This window comes from Delphinapterus leucas, chromosome 2, assembly GCF_059928025.1.
Source record: "Delphinapterus leucas isolate spDelLeu-1000000601 "Yukka" chromosome 2, BTC_Dleu_Yukka2, whole genome shotgun sequence".
Lineage (NCBI taxonomy): Eukaryota > Metazoa > Chordata > Mammalia > Artiodactyla > Monodontidae > Delphinapterus > Delphinapterus leucas.
This window is the reverse complement of record NC_143130.1, coordinates 173,286,243-173,302,490: the sequence shown is the minus strand read 5'-3', so window position 1 is coordinate 173,302,490 and position 16,248 is coordinate 173,286,243.

The following is a 16,248-nucleotide window of genomic DNA, read 5'->3' as shown; positions in this document are numbered from 1 at the left end:
TGGGGCTGGGGATGGTAATAAAAAAATAATGCCCAAAATGTTTCAGTTTTGATGAAAAATGACATATTCTAGAAGCTCAATGAACCACAAGTAGAATAAACACAAAGAGATCCACCCTAAACACATCATAGTCAAATTGTTGAGTAAGAAAGAGAAAATCTTGAAAGTAGCAAGAGAAAAATGACTCATCACAAGTAGAGAAACAGCAATATAATGGTAGACTTTTCATCAGAAACAATGGAAACCAGAAGGCAGTGGAGTGACATATTCAAAATCCTGAAGGAAAAAAATATCAACGAAGAATTCTATATCCACTAAAACTATACCTCAAAACCCAAAGGTAATATGGAGACATTTTCAAACAAACAATGACTCAGATAATTTGTTGCTAGCAGACCTGCCTTAAAAGAAACACAAAAGGGACTTATTTATGCTGAAAGGAAATAACATCAGACAGTTACTTGAATCAAAGAAATGAAAAGCACCAGAAAAGGTAAATATAAGGATAATACAACATGTTGCATTTTTTTAATCTTTTCCTAAATTCTTTAAAAGACATAAGATTGCAGAAAACAGTAATTATAACTTACTGTGATGTTGGGCTTATAACATGCAAACACACACACACACATAAGTTCTAGACATCTGTTACACAACAATGTGAATCTACTTAACACCACTGAACTATACACTTAAAAATGATTAAGATGATAAATTTTCTATATTTTTTACCACAATTAAATATTTTAAACATTTATTGAAAGGATAGGTAATTCAATAATAGTTGTAGACTTTAATACCCCACTCTCAATAGCATAACTAGACAAATCACCAAGAATACAGAAAATAACACTGTCAACCAATATGACCTAACCAGTATCTATAGAATTCTCACCCAGTGACAGCAGAATATGCGTTCATCTCAAGAACACATGGAATATTTTCAAGAATAGATCATGTTCTATGTCATAAAACAAGTCTCAATAAATTTAAGAGAATTGAAATCATACAAAGTATGCTCTGCAATCACAATGGAATTAAATTAAAATCAAAAACAGAAAGAAATTTAGGAAATCCCTGAGTATTTGGAAATTAAGCAGCATACTTCTAATTAACCCACAGGTCAAAGGAAAAAAATCAGAGGACAAATTTGGAAATATTTTAACTGGAGGAAAACAAAACATCAAAATTTATAAGATGTAACTAAAGCAGTGGTTAGAGGGAAGATATAGCTTTAACCATTTATCTTAAAAAAGAAGAAAAGTCTCAAATTAATAACTTAAGCTGGGACTTCCCTGGTGGCGCAGTGGTTAAGAATCCACCTGCTAATGCAGGGGACAGGGTTTTGAGCCCTGGTCCAGGAAGATCCCACGTGCTGCGGAGCAACTAAGCCCGTGCACCACAACTACTGAGCCTGTACTGTAGAGCCCACAAGCCACAACTACTGAGCCTGCATGCCACAACTAGTGAAGCTCACATGCCTAGAGCCCGTGCTCCGCAACAAGAGAAGCCACTGCAATGAGAGGCCCGCACACCTTGACCAAGAGCAGCCCCTGCTCGCCACAACTAGAAAAAGCCCGTGCACAGCAACAAAGACCCAACGCAGCCAAAAATAAATAAATAAATACATAAATTTATTTTTTAAAAATTATAAAATAAATAACTTAAGTTTCCTCTTTATGAAACTAAAAAACAAAGAGAAAACCAAACCCAAAGCAAACGAAAGGAAGTAAATAATAAAGATGGAATGGGAGCCAATGAAATATAAAACATAAAAATAATAGAAAAAAAATCAATGAAACCAAAAGCTCATTCTTTCAGAAGATCAAGAAGAAAAAAGACACAAATTATCAAGAACAAGAATAAAAAAGGGAAAATCACTGCCAACCAGAAGTTAAAAAGGGATACTATGAACAATTTTGTGTCAATAAAATAGACAACTTAAGTGAAACAAATAAATTCCTAGAAAGGCACAAATTACCCGAACTGACTCAAGAAGACAGAAAATTTGAATAAACCTATAATTCGTTTTAAATTTTTAATTAGTAGTTTTTAAATCTTCCCACAAAGAAAAACCCACTCTTCAGTGATGAATTCTATCAAATATTTAAAGAAGAAATAATACCATCCCTTTACAAACTTCCAGAAAACTAATTCGATTAAACAGTATTACCTTGATACCAAAGTCAGACAAGACATCATAAGAAAAGAAAAGTAGATCAACATACTTCATGAACATAGATGTTAACATTTTAACAAAATATTAGCAAACAAAATTCAACAATATATTGGGTTGGCCAAAAAGTTCCTTCCATTGTTAAGTAAAAATAAAAGACGCATTTTTCATTTTCACCAAGAACTTTATTGAACAACGTATTCACCCTTTTGTTCCACTACCTTGTGCCATTTTCCAGGCAACTTCATAATTCCATCTTCCCAAAACTCTTTATCTTTTTGAGCAAAGAACCATTCCAGGTGTCATTTACAGTCTTCCAGGGAACTGAAATTTTTTCCATTAAGAGAATTTTGTAAAGATCTAAATAAATGGAAATCCAAAGGTACAATGTCTGGTGAATATGGCAGATGAATCAGAACTTTCTAGCCAAGCTGTAACAGTTTTTGCCTGGTCATCAAAGAAACGTGTAGTCTTGCATTATCCTAATGGAAGGTTATGCGTTTCCTGTCGACTAATTCTGGACGCTTTTTGTTGAGTGCTGCTTTCAGCTGGTCTAATTCGGAGCAGTACTTGGAATTAAGGATTTGGTTTTCTGGAAGGAGCTCATAATAGAGGACTCCCTTCCAATACCACCATATACACAACATCACCTTCTTTGGATGAAGACTGGCCTTTGGTGTGGTTGGTGGTCGTTCACTTCACTTGCCCCACGATCCCTTCCATTCCACTTTATTGTACAGTATCCACTTTTCATCACCCATCACAATTTGTTTTAAAAACGGAATGTTTTCGTTATACTTAAGTAAGGAATCTCATGCCAAAGTACAATCAAGAAGGTTTTTTTCACTTAACTTATGTGGAACCCAAACACCAAAGTAATTAACATAACCAAGCTGGTGCAAATGATTTTCAGTGCTTGATTTGGATATCTTGAGTATGTTGGCTATCTCCCGCATGGTATAACGTTGATTGTTCTCAATTAATGTCTCAATTTGATTGCTATCAACTTCAAATGGTCTACTCAACTGTGGAGCATCGTCCAGCATGAAACTTCGCAAACCACTTTTGACACACTCTCTCAGTCACAGCACCTTCTCCACACACTGCACAAATCTCTTTTTTGCATTTCAGTTGCATTTTTACCTTTCTTGAAACAATAAAGCATAATATGCTGAAAATGTTCCTTTTTTCTTCCATCTTCAATATTAAAATGGCTACACAAAAATTCACCAATTTTGATGTTTTTTTTAAATGCACGCTGATATGACAGCTGTCACAATACAATCTAACAAAATTGTTTCAAATGAAGTTAAAAACAACTAAGCGTTACTAGAGCCAGCTTACAGAAAAGACCTAATGAACTTCTTGGCCAACCCAATATAAAAACGGATTATTCATCATGACCAAGTAGGACTTGTCCCAGAAGTGCAAGGTTGGTTTAACCTCTGAAAAAAATCAATCACTGTAATACACTATATTAATAGAACAAAGGACAGAAACCATCTGAAGATACAGAAAACAATATATGACAAAATATAGCAAACATGATAAAAACTCTCTACATAGTAGGAATAGAAGGGAAATTCCTCAACCTGATAAAGAGCATCTACAGAAAACCTATTTCTAATATCCTATATAATGGTGAAAGAAAGCACACTTTCCCCCTAAAATTGGGAACAAGGCAGGATGTCCCTTTTCACCTCTTCTATTCAATATTCTACTGGCAGTTCTAGCCAGTACAGTCATGCAAGGAAAATAAATAAAAGGCATCCACATTGGAAGGGAAATAAAACTGTCTTTATTCACTAATAACATAATTCTGTGTAGAAAAGCTTAAGGAACACACACACACACAAACACACACACACACACGCAAACACACACACACACACACAGCTAGCTGCTAGAACTAATGAATGGGTCCAGCAAGGTCACAAGATATAAGATTAATATAAAAAAACAAATTGTACTTCTATATTCTAACCACATACAAAATGAAAAGAAAATCCCATTCACAATAATATCTGAAAGAATAAAATATTTAGGACTAAATTTAACAGAAGAAATTCAAGTTTGGGACACTGAAACTATAAAACGCTTGTTAGACAATTTGAAGAAAATTTAAATCGGTGGAGAGACAGTCCATGCCCATAGATTGGAGACTCAATATCATTAGGATAATAATTCTGCCCAAATTGATCTATACATTTAACATAATCCCTACCAAAAACACAGTAGGCTTTTTTTGTCAAAATTGATTGGCTGATCCTAAAATTCATATGGAGATGCAAATGACCCAGAATAGCCAAAACAATTTTTAAAAGGAAAAAAGTGGAAGAACTTACACTACTTGACTTTAAAACTTACTACAAAGCTATTCTAATCAAGATAATGTGGTCCTGCAGTGTTCATTGTAGCACTATTTACAATAGCCAGGACATGGATGCAACTTAAGTGTCCATCGACAGACACAGAAGATGTGGTACATATATACAATGGAATATTACTCAGCCATAAAAAGAAACGAAATTGAGTTATTTGTAGTGAGGTGGGTGGACCTAGAGTCTGTCATACAGCGTGAAGTAAGTCAGAAAGAGAAAAACAGATACCGTATGCTAACACATATATATGGAATCTAAAAAAAAAAAAAAGTTCTGAAGAACCTAGGGGCAGGACAGGAATAAAGATGCAGACGTAGAGAATGGACTTGAGGACACGGGGAGGGGGAAGGGTAAGCTGGGATGAAGTGAGAGAGTGGCATGGACATATACACACTACCAAATGTAAAATAGATAGCTAGTGGGAAGCAGCCGCATAGCACAGGGAGACCAGCTTGGTGCTTTGTGACCACCTAGAGGGGTGGGATAGGGAGGGTGGGAGGGAGACGCAAGAGGGAGGGGATATGGGGATACATGTGTACATATATCAGCTGATTCACTTCGTTATACAGCAGAAACTAACACAACAATGTAAAGCAATTATACTCCAATAAAGATGTTAAAAAAAAAAAAGATAATGTGGTCCTGGCGTAAGGATAGGATCAGTAGAACAGAACTGAGAGTTCAGATTATAAAACTATTACATTTATAATCAATTGATTTTCAACAAAGGTGCCAAAGCAGTTTAATGGGGAAAGAATCAAGTTTTCAACAAGTAGTAATGTGACAATCAAATACCCATATGCAAAAGGCTGAATTTAGACCCTTATCTCACACCATACACAAAAAATCAAAGTTAACTAAAACTGTAAAACTTTTACCAGAAAACTTAGCAAAACACTTTGAATCTTGGGTTAGGCAAAGAGTTCTTAGATAATGACACCAAAAGCACACACCATATAAGAAAAAAGTGATAAATTGAGCTGCATCAAAATGAAAAGCTTTTGTGTTTCAAAAGACACCCTTAAGAAGATGAAAAGAGAAGACATGTGCTGGGAGAAAATATTTGCCAGTCATATATTTGATAAGGGATCTGTATCCAGAGTACGTAAAGAACTCTTACAACTCAATAATTAGAAGACAAAAACCCCAGTTTAAAAACAGACAAAATTGACTAGACATCACCAAAGAAAATATACAAATGGCTAATAAGCGCAGGAAAAATGTCAACATCATCAGTCATTAGGGAAATGCAAATCAAAACCACAATGAGATAGCATTATACACCCACTAGAATGGCTATAATCAAAAAGACAATGACAAGTTTGGCAAGAATGTGACACACTGGAACCCTCATACATTGCTGGTGGGCATGTAAAATGGGGCAGCCATCTTGAAAAACAGTGTGGCATGTGAATGCTCGTAGCAGCATCATTCGTAAGAGCCCCCAAACTCAAAACAATCCAAATGTCCATCAATTGGTGAATGGATGAACCAAGTGTATATCCTTACGATGGAATTGTATTCAGCAATGGAAAGGAAGGAACTACTCAAACACCTTGGATGAACCTCAAAAACACCGCACAAAGTGACAGAAGCCGGAAGCAAAAGACTACATATTTTACAATTTCATTTACATGAAATGTCCCCAAAAGGCAAATTTATAGAAACAGAAAGCAGATTGGTGGTTATCATGGGCTGGGGGTGGGAACAGGGACTGGCCAAAGATGGTGGAATTACCAGGGTGATTGAAATGGTTCTAAAACTGGATTAAGGTGATGATTGTACAACTCTCTATATTTAGTAAACATCTTTGAATTGTAGACTTAAATAAGCAAGTTTTATGGTATTTAAAGCTGTAAAAAAAAAAAAAAAAAGTCAATGTCCTGGCAGAGGGTTGGATTGGATACAACTCACCTTCAACCCAACCCCTTGTCAACTTGATTCCTCAGCTTCTACAAGACCAACATACTAGACTGTGCAGGCAAATGCCCAATTTCTTTACTGAAAAGTTAGGGTAAGGGCAGTTTCAGAAGGAGAATTACAAGGCTCAAGGAGAAAGGTTAAGGTTTAAAGATTTTGAAACTTCCTTCAATCTCGCAAGAGATCACAGCCACGTCTTCTGAGCACCCCCTGCTCCCAAGCGCTGTTCCTCCCTGAGCCCTCCCTGCATCCTTAAACAGCTGCCAGGCCTCATCCTCAGGGGGTTATTCCAGCTCTGGGTGGGACCAGGTCTCTGGGCTCATAGGTGAGGCTCATGCACCTTCCAACTCTCGTGCCTTTAACCTCTCATGAGAGCTGGGGCTTGCAACTTTCTTTACCAGTTGACCATTTTAGGAACCCCCGTTCCCAGAGGGGATTTCTCTTGGAGACAGGCAGAGATTCCACATATATCCAGTCCTTCTGTCTGAGGCACCAACTGGCTTCCAGAGTCTTTGGACCACCCCCCAACCCTCACGCAAACTGAGAAGATGTTTATTTCTTTCCCACTCTTCCTGGGGACCTGCGGGTCTCACCACCTTGATTACAACTAGCATTACACCAGCAGGAGGCTGCCAGAAGAGCATGCTTCCGGGGCTGGAGTCCAAGGGTGCTGGATCCAGGAGGCCAGAGAATAAGGCTGGAAAGGGGAGATTGTCATGTTGGGTGCATTTCCCCAGAATACAGGATTTAACCTCCTTACCAGAACACCACATGATGGTACAAACTTGCTACTTCGGATGGCTCCAGAAATGTGGGAAAAAAAACAATGCCCACACTGAAGTTGAAGTGCCAGGATTGCCACAGCAGGCAGTACACGAAGGGATTGAAAGGCTCAGAGACGTCTGTTGGATTGGATGCGCTCTGTACGGTCAGAAGACACACAGGTGATTAGGTTACATAGGAAGCCCTGGAAGATAAGTCATTTATCAAGGCCATGAGCTAGTGACAGGAGCGGCAGCAATCATTATGAAGTTCCTTGGGCATCCCCCCTCTGCAGGCCAGGGCTGATGCTAGAAGATGCATTTACAGCACTTGTTTCACTGATAGCAATAGCGACGCGAGCCATCACAAGCCAGGGTGATGCAGCTGTGATAAACAACAGGGCGAGAGTGGCAGCCAAGGGGCTCAGAAGGGGTGGGCGTGCAAGCTGAAACAGATGCATCGTCAGGACGGCCCCACTCAGCGGCGGCCTCAAATATCAGTGATGAGGGAAAACCCTCCCAACGGGCAGGGCTCGAGTGGTGCCTCTGGTCATTCACTTCTGTGACCTAAAGTTAGGATATACAGTCTCAGGTCAATGGCAAAGACCTTGGCAGGCTGTTGAGGGACTTGTAAAGAGGAAGATTGGAAGATCTGGGACAAGGAAGTCTGCGAAAGAAACATGTAGGTGAGTAGACGGGAGTGGACACAAGAGGTGAAGCTCTTTTTATCACATGGCGCACCACCAAAGAAGCACTAAACAACCCAACGGCTTGGCCAGCTGACATCAGCAAGACCCCTCATCAGCTCCCTCAGTGCCGACATGAGGGACACGTGAGCCGAGGGGACGTGGGGGCCACGCACGGTCCCAAAAGCATGGGTTTCCACTCACCAGGGCTGATCTAGCTACTGCCACCACTGCCCAGGCCTGGGAAGGGCAAGGTGACTAGGAGTCTAACCCCTCAGGGATGAGGGTCCTACAGCCAGATAAGTCCTTGAGACCAACAAAGGGGCTGGCTGGAGGGGCAGGGAATCTAAAGTAGACAGTAGAGGAAGGAGATGCGATTATGCGTATGAGTTAGTGGCCCTGAGACCAGCTGTCGGATCAGGTTCAGTAGCTCCACTAACCTTTCTCTTCCAAGTTTCCAGCAGGAAGAGAGTGCCCCCTGGATCCTAGAGGAGCAGCTCCCAGAACATCTATGAAGACGTAGATCCAGAGGTGCCAGGGGTGGACAGAGGTGAACACTGTGATGAGGAACTGAGGAACCCATATTCCTCAACAAGGGGACTTTTGTCCCGACTGCCGGGAGCCCTGTTGGCAGTCAAGCTGCAGCTCTCGCTGTGGGGAGTCTCCTAAGCCAAGGTCACATGCTTTCCCGCGTGCCCCACATGCTGTGACTGCTCCCTGCGGGAGTCCAAAAGGCTAGCTGTCTCAGCCCAGCTCAGGTCGACAACAAAGGCCACTCTAGTTCCAAAGCTCACCGTGGAGCCCACCCAGGCCGTCCTCGCACCCACACCTTGGCTCCTCCCTCTGCCCAGTCCTGCTTCCATCCCCTTCCATAGGTTTCTATTCCTTTATATATAAAGGTATTTCAGTGCAGTCGTTAATCACATGCCCAAACATTGTTTTATAACTACATATAATAATATAATTCTCCTTTCACTTCAAAACCCACATTTCTGTCCAAAGGTCACAGCTTTACCCATCTCCATGCCCACACCAACCAGTTCCCCTGGCAAAACTTTCTAGGTCGGGACTTCCCTGGTGGCGCAGTGGTTAAGAATCCGCCTGCCAGTTCAAGGAAAACGGGTTCAAGCCCTGGTCCGGGAAGATCCCACATGCTGAGGAGCAATGAAGTGCGTGCGCCACAACTACTGAGCCTGCGTGCCACAATTACTGAAGACTACGCCCCTTCTCTGCAGCAAGAGAAGCCACCACAATGAGAAGCCCACGCACCGCAACAAAAAGTAGCCCCTGCTCGCCGCAGCTAGAGAAAGCCCGCGTACAGCAACAAAGACCCAACGCAGCCAAAAATAAATTTTAAAAATAAAAATAAATAAATTTATTTTTTAAAAAAACCTTTATACGTCTTGGCAATTTACAACAAGATGGCTGCCATTTTTGTGAGCAATGCTTTGTACCAGGCATTTCTCACGCATCCTTTCATTTGATCCTTAGCACAGCTATGAGGTCATTCCTATGTCTTTTCCATTTCTGATGAGGGAACCGGAGCTCAGAAGGTTCAGTTGCTCACTCAAAGTCACATCTCTAGTGAGCAGTGGGACCAGTCTGATTCCCGAGCCACTGCATGCCCACACCACTTTTCCAGTTACCACACAAAAGGAGAAGACTTGCTCGGTGCTCCCAGAGGACAGGAGGAGGACCAATGGGTGGACATTTTGCAGGGAGGCATATCTCAGGTAAGGAAAATGAGGAGCGCTAGCAAGGGAATATTCAAAAGACAGATGGGATTTTTTGAGAAGTAGTGAGAGCCCTATCTCTGGGGATATCCAGGCTTCTACCAGGACTAAGAGAAATGTTCATTTGGGCAATAAGAAAGGCCCCAGCCAACTCTCAGAAGAATGGATTCTCTGATTCCATAAATGACACGAATCTCCTAGCACGGAGCTGACTTGAAGTTACCAACTGACGGCGATTTGAGGATCAGCAGGGTCTTGACCAGCACAGAAGTCCTTCAACTGGAGTGAGGCCTGCCCTGGCTTGTGGAACACTGCCAACTGCTGGGGGTGACTCTCACTGCCCCAAAAGCAGGACGCTCAACTGAATGACAGCTGGAGGTCCCTCCACGATCCCGGTGCCCTTGACTGCATCCCGCCAGGTGTTTAATGGATGCTCTAGATGTGTGTGGTGATGAATGCCAATCAGCCTCAGAGGGCAAACCTTATGGACATGCAGATGGAGATACACCAACTACAGCTCCTACTGTCTCGTGATCTCTTCCCATTCCTAAAATGTGTGTCTTGAAGCCTTGTGTGTGCGTTACCTGCACGTGCAACAGCCTCAGATTCTGAGCATGACTGCTTCCTCTGATATCCTCCTTGGTAACCCCTTGGCTTTGGGATTCCCAGACTGGAGAGTAGCATTCTTCCTCTGATGCAGTGACCTCTCTATCAGCACCCACCCCAGCCAGCAAACCTGGACGTTGGAGAAATTCAGAGCAGTTCCTCATCGAGAAAAGTGCAATCCTCAACTCAGTTCACCTATCCTTCAATCACCGCTTTAGATCCAAGTGAAGCTGAAGGAATATCAGCTATCCAACAACAAATGGGATTCTTTGAGGTTTAATATTCTTACTTAGAACTCATTCATTCATTTAACAGATATGTATTGAGCCAGGACCTATAATAGGCTTGTGTTAGTCCATTCAGGCTGCTATAACAAAATACCAGAGACTGGGGGGCTTAGAAACAACAAAGAATTATTTCTCCCAGTTCTGGATGCAGGAAGTCCAGGATCATGGCACCAGCATGGTCAGGTTTTGCTGAAGAGACCCACTTCCTGGTTCATAGCCAGTACCTTCTCCCTGTGTTCTCACATAGGGGAAGGGACTAGTGATCTCTCTGGGGCTTCTTTTATAAGGGCACTAATCCCATGATGGGGCTCCACCCTCATGAACTAAGCACCTTCCAAAAGCCCCACCTCCCAATACCATACCATCCAGGGTTAGAATTTCAACAAGTGAATTTGGGAGGGACAAAAACATTCAGATCAGAGCAAGACTCTAAGACAGGCAAGTGTTTTCTGTTAAAGACCAGACAGTAAATATTTTAGGCTCTGCAGGCTAGCTGGTCTCTGTCACAACTACTTGACTCTGGTGGTGTAGTGCAAAAGCGGCCACAGACAATGTGGAAACAGACTGGCATGGCTACAGCCCAATAAAACTTTATTTACAAAAACACACAGCAGTCCAGCTTGGCCCACAGGCCTTAGTTTGCCAATCCCTGCTCTAAGAGTACAAAGAAGAATAGATGTTTCTACATATATGTAGGAGGAGGTGGGGTTTCTTCAAGTCTTCTGAAATTTTGTGAAACTAGAAAAACAAACCTTGATCTCAACTCACTTTGACATGCCACAGCAAACCAAGGCAAGCAGTGAAGGACTTCTGACCTCCAGCTCTTGACAGCACCAAAGAGCCCTGGGACAGGAGACCTGGGTTTGCATCTCACCAGTGCATACATCACTTCCAGGATCCTTGGTTTCCTCTTCAATAAATTGAGAATATTGATGCTTATATGAATCGAGCAATTATGATGAGGATCAAATGAGATAATAAATGGGAAAGTGCTCCAAAAATTATAAAAAGCTACGGAAATAGAAGGTATTTTCAATATTATTTCCCAACCTGATGCAAAGGTTGAGATTTGGTCTCAGTCCTGCCACTGATTAGCTGTGACTCTCTGGGAAGGTCACCTCTCCTCTCTCCACCTTGGTTTCCTCATCACTGAGATGCTCAAAGGGTATGACTGAAGTGCTTTGTTGAAAATGTGCATTTTTATCTTGTCTTAATGTCATTATTAAATAATAATAATTATTATCATCATTTTATACCATTATCATCATCTTTGTTTTTATCTGGGAGCTCGCTGGATATTTTTGTTGCCATGGCGTATACTTGGCTGCCAAAACCACTTTCCCCCTTTCACTTTGAAATAGGCCCTCGTTATTGCTCCAGCCCAGAACGAGGACCCTCCTCTAGGCTCCCAATAGGTCATTTGCTCACCTCTGTCACAGCTCTCAAAACTATGTGCAGTAATTGTCTGTCTGTCTCTCTGTCTGTCTATCTCTTCGCTAGACTATGAGCAACTTGCTAAGAGGCAGGGAACCATGTCTAATTCATCTCGTATCCCAGCACCTGCCACAGTGTCTTGTGCATGGTAAGCTCTGCTGGGTTCATCTTACAAGAATCTTTGGATCTGCCCGGCCACGATTTTTGGCTCAATGTTGCTGCTGACCCTCCAGGAAGATGGCCTGGCACCAACTGCATGCGTGAGGGCCACAGAGAGGAAATGCCCACCTTCCTTGCCAGTTTCATGGCAGGACCATGTTGCCAAGGTGTGCCTCCTGCTTGCCTACCTAGCCCCTGTGTGGCCTAACCCAGTTCTCCTGATCGCCATCAAGAGCAGGCCAACAGTGCCTCACCTCCCCCCTCCTGCAGCATCCCCTCCCCTCCTGCTCTTGAGCATCTCTGTTCCTGCAGATGCACCTGGAGGCACCCTCAGGGCCCACAGGTCTGCAGGCTTCAGGCTCATGCTGTGATGGCTGCTGCTGCCCTCATGACATGGATCTTCCCCAGCGGCTGCTGGAGGAGCCGGGCAGTGCTTCCTGTAAGAGCAGAAGGTGGATCATCCAGGAGGCAAAATATCACCATGGGGGAAGCAGAGTCAGCGATCAGGTCTTCTCCTTCCCCAGGACAAACATGCAAGGTTGCCGTAGTTCACAGGCCTCGAGAAGTCATCCTGCAAAGACAAGCCGTCAGCTGTACGTGGTTGAAGCTCAGTGCCTCCGTCCACCCGGGTGGCTATAATAGGGCACCACAGGCCAGTGGCTTATAAACAACAGAAATGTCTTTCTTATAGCACTTGACTCTGTTGACCACCCCCTCCACCCCTACTTCCTTGTCTCCAGGACGTGCTCCCTCCCAATTCCCCTGGCCAGCCCCCCTCTACCTCTTCTCTAGATCCACTTCCTCTGCCCCAGCTCAGAACAGGTGTTCTCCAGAGCCCCACCTTCAGCCCACTGCCCCTCTTACTCTTCCCAGTCACCTGAAGGGGTGTGCTGTCTCGTTCCCATGGTGACAATCCCCATCCTTTGCTGATGACTCTCCAATCTATGCCTGTCCTCCAAGTGTCAATCTGTATCCAGCTGTCTGCCGAGTGTCCCAAAAGTCCCTCAGCATCACCACGTCTAGAAAACATGATGCTGCATGCTGCCCTTTTCCCCTCTCTATCCCAGTTGATGGCACTTCCACTGCTCAGCCCAAACCCAAGACCTGGGAGTCACCTGGAAGTCCCTCTCCCACTTCCAAACACTCAGTGGTCCTACCGACTCTTCTCCCCACAAAATTCTTAAACCTGCCCCCTTTGTTCTACACGATGACTCACTGCCCTGGGGTGGAACCTGTCATCTCTGACCTGAATCCTTGCTGCAGGCTCCTCACTGGTATCTCCTAGATCTGTAGCTCTAAGGGGCAGAGACGAACGGCTCCACACTGCAGCCACAGGGAACTTCCCGGAACTTGAATCATTTTGTCCCTTCCCTAAAACTCTTCAGGGACACCTCTTCACCCTCTGTGACCTGTCCCTTGTCAACCCAATCATCTTCCACTCCTATCAGCCCAGATTCAGACTAGCTAGCACCAAGCATCTTCTATTTTCCCGCACACACACCCCACACAGTTTGACCTCCAGCCCTTTGCCTGTGCTGGTCCTCCTTCCTCTTATGGTTTTTCTACCATCCTTCACCTAACTCTGCCATCTTCCAAAACTCAGACATCATCTCCTCTAGAAAGTCTTCCCCAAGCACCTGTTGGCTATGCCCTACACCGCCTTGACCTTGAGACCCTGAGCAAGTGGGGGAGACACCCATCTCACAGGACCGATGAGTAACACCAGGGTACTTGTCACAGGGCTGGCCTGAAGTCACCCTCCACAGCCGGAATCCTCCCCTGCCCTGTCCCAGCCCTCATGGCCCTGGGCTGCTTCCTTGTCAAACCAGGAGCCCCCATTGTCCGGTGCCTGAGCCTGTGCAGTGCCTGACACAGAGGACGGGCTGAGAAAACGTCTGCTGAACTGAGGGAAGAGTTGAGGAATGAAAGAAAAGGCAGGAAGCACCCGTCGGCTGACGGGGGGCTGTGGGGTAACCGTCCACGCACTGGGCCCCGCCTGCTCTGTCACCAGTTTACCTGGTGGCCTTGGTCAGATGATTCCAACTCTCTTAAGGTTCTCTTGTCTTTAAAACGGGGGTATTGATAAAAGTGCCACCTCCACGGGTAGGCTGTGCCCAGTGGGGCGCCAGGGCCCAGGGTCAGTCAGCATGAACCTGGGGCAGGTGGACCACGGACCACCCTGTCCGGCCCCTGGCCCACTTCCTCCCGATGCTACGGGAGCCCAGGGGCACACACGTGCTGCACACTTGTTTCCTTAGAAAGCAGGCATCATTTTGTCCAGGCTGTTGCCCATGGGTCCTTGTGGACAACCTGCCAAGCTGGGGGAGGCAAGTTGGAGGGAGCTGGTGTGGGGTCCTCGCCACCCACCTGCCTGCACCAGGGGTGTATGGCCCACAACCACCCAGCTGCCTCCCCTCTCTGCTCCCTTCCATTCCTCTTTCCTTTCCTCTTTCCCCTTCTGTCTCCTCTCTCTCCTCTTGTTCCTCACCTCCTCTTCCCTCTACCCCTTTCTGCTTCCTCTCCTCTCTGACATGTCTCTGGGTCTCTCCTCTGTCTCGTTTCTGTTTTTCTTCTCTCTCTCTTTCTCTCTTGTTTCTTTTCTCTTCTTTCTCTCTCCTCTGTGGCCGTCTCTTATTCATCAGACACCTGCCTTTCTTTTTTTTTTTTAAATTTATTTACTTATTTATTTATTTTTTGCTGTGTTTCTGTGCAAGGGCTTTCTCTAGTTGCAGCAAGCGGGGGCCACTCTTCATTGCGGTGCGCGGGCCTCTCACTATCACGGCCTCTCTTGCTGCGGAGCACAGGCTCCGGACGCGCAGGCTCAGTGGCCATGGCTCACGGGCTTGGTTGCTCCGCGGCGTGTGGGATCTTCCCAGACCAGGGCCCGAACCCGTGACCCCTGCATTGGCAGGCGGACTCTCAACCACTGTGCCACCATGGAAGCCCCACCCACCTTTCTTGACTCTCTGTCCTGTGCAAAGAATTTTTCCCCTGCTGCCTCCAGGCAAAGTTGATGGAGAAGAATGAATTTTTCATTTGTTTTCCCATTATTCTGCTCCTTTACCTAAGAAAGTGGAGCTCAGGTCCCTCTGTTTGTGACTAGAGATATGAGACACCTTGATCGCTGAGTTTTGTTTTGTCATTTCCCATAAAAGCAGACCCCACTCAGAAAGTCAGGCGCCAGGCCCAAGGCATCAGAGTGGCAAGCCTGTCAGCACGCCAGGAGGACTCTGCCCTGTTGGTGGTCAGGGATATTGGGGCCCCTTTGGCTTCAGTCCCTAGCAGGAGGGTAGGAACCTGTTAGAAAGCTTACTCCGAGTTTCCAAGGATGTAGGTGCTGGAGGTTATGTTTCTAGCCAAGGGCACCAGCTGTGCACATGCGTGCTCGTGCGTGTGCGCGCGCGCGCGCACACACACACACACACACACACACACACACTGAAGGGAGATCTGTGCAGGATTCACCTGCCTCCCTGAAAAATGTATTAAATATTTACTTGATCAGGGTCTTGAGTCATTGGAACCAGGGAAAACAGACTTCGCCCAATGAGTTTTCCTTCCTCGTTCTAGTTTCAAAAGAGAAACTGAGTCAGGATCGGCTCACTTGGATTTCTTTTCTGTTTACCGTGAAGATGTCATGTCCCTCCCTGCTTCTCACTTCCCATAATGCGACCGGGTTCAGTGAGACTGGATCAACCATCCAAGGGTCAGATGGGAGCACCGCGGGGATACTCAGTGCCACCCTGAAAAAAAACAAGGATTGTCCTTATCACACCCCAACTCCATTTCATCCTCCAGGTCTCAGCTGCAGTGGCCTCTCCAGTAAGAAGCTATGCTTACCACTCCATGCAAACAATGCAGTTCTCCGTATTAGTCTCTAGCACAGTCTCTGATTTGTTTCTTTCCTACGCCTCCATCGACTGGACTTGTTTTGCTTGTGTATTATTTGTTGATGGCCAGTCTTCCCCCATACAACACAAGCTCCATTAGGACATAGAACTTGCTGCTGGCTCAGCGCCTGGCACATGGTAGGTGGCCGGTTAGTATCTGTTGAATGAATGAATGGACGGATGGATGAATGAATGAATGGGATCATCTTATCCAT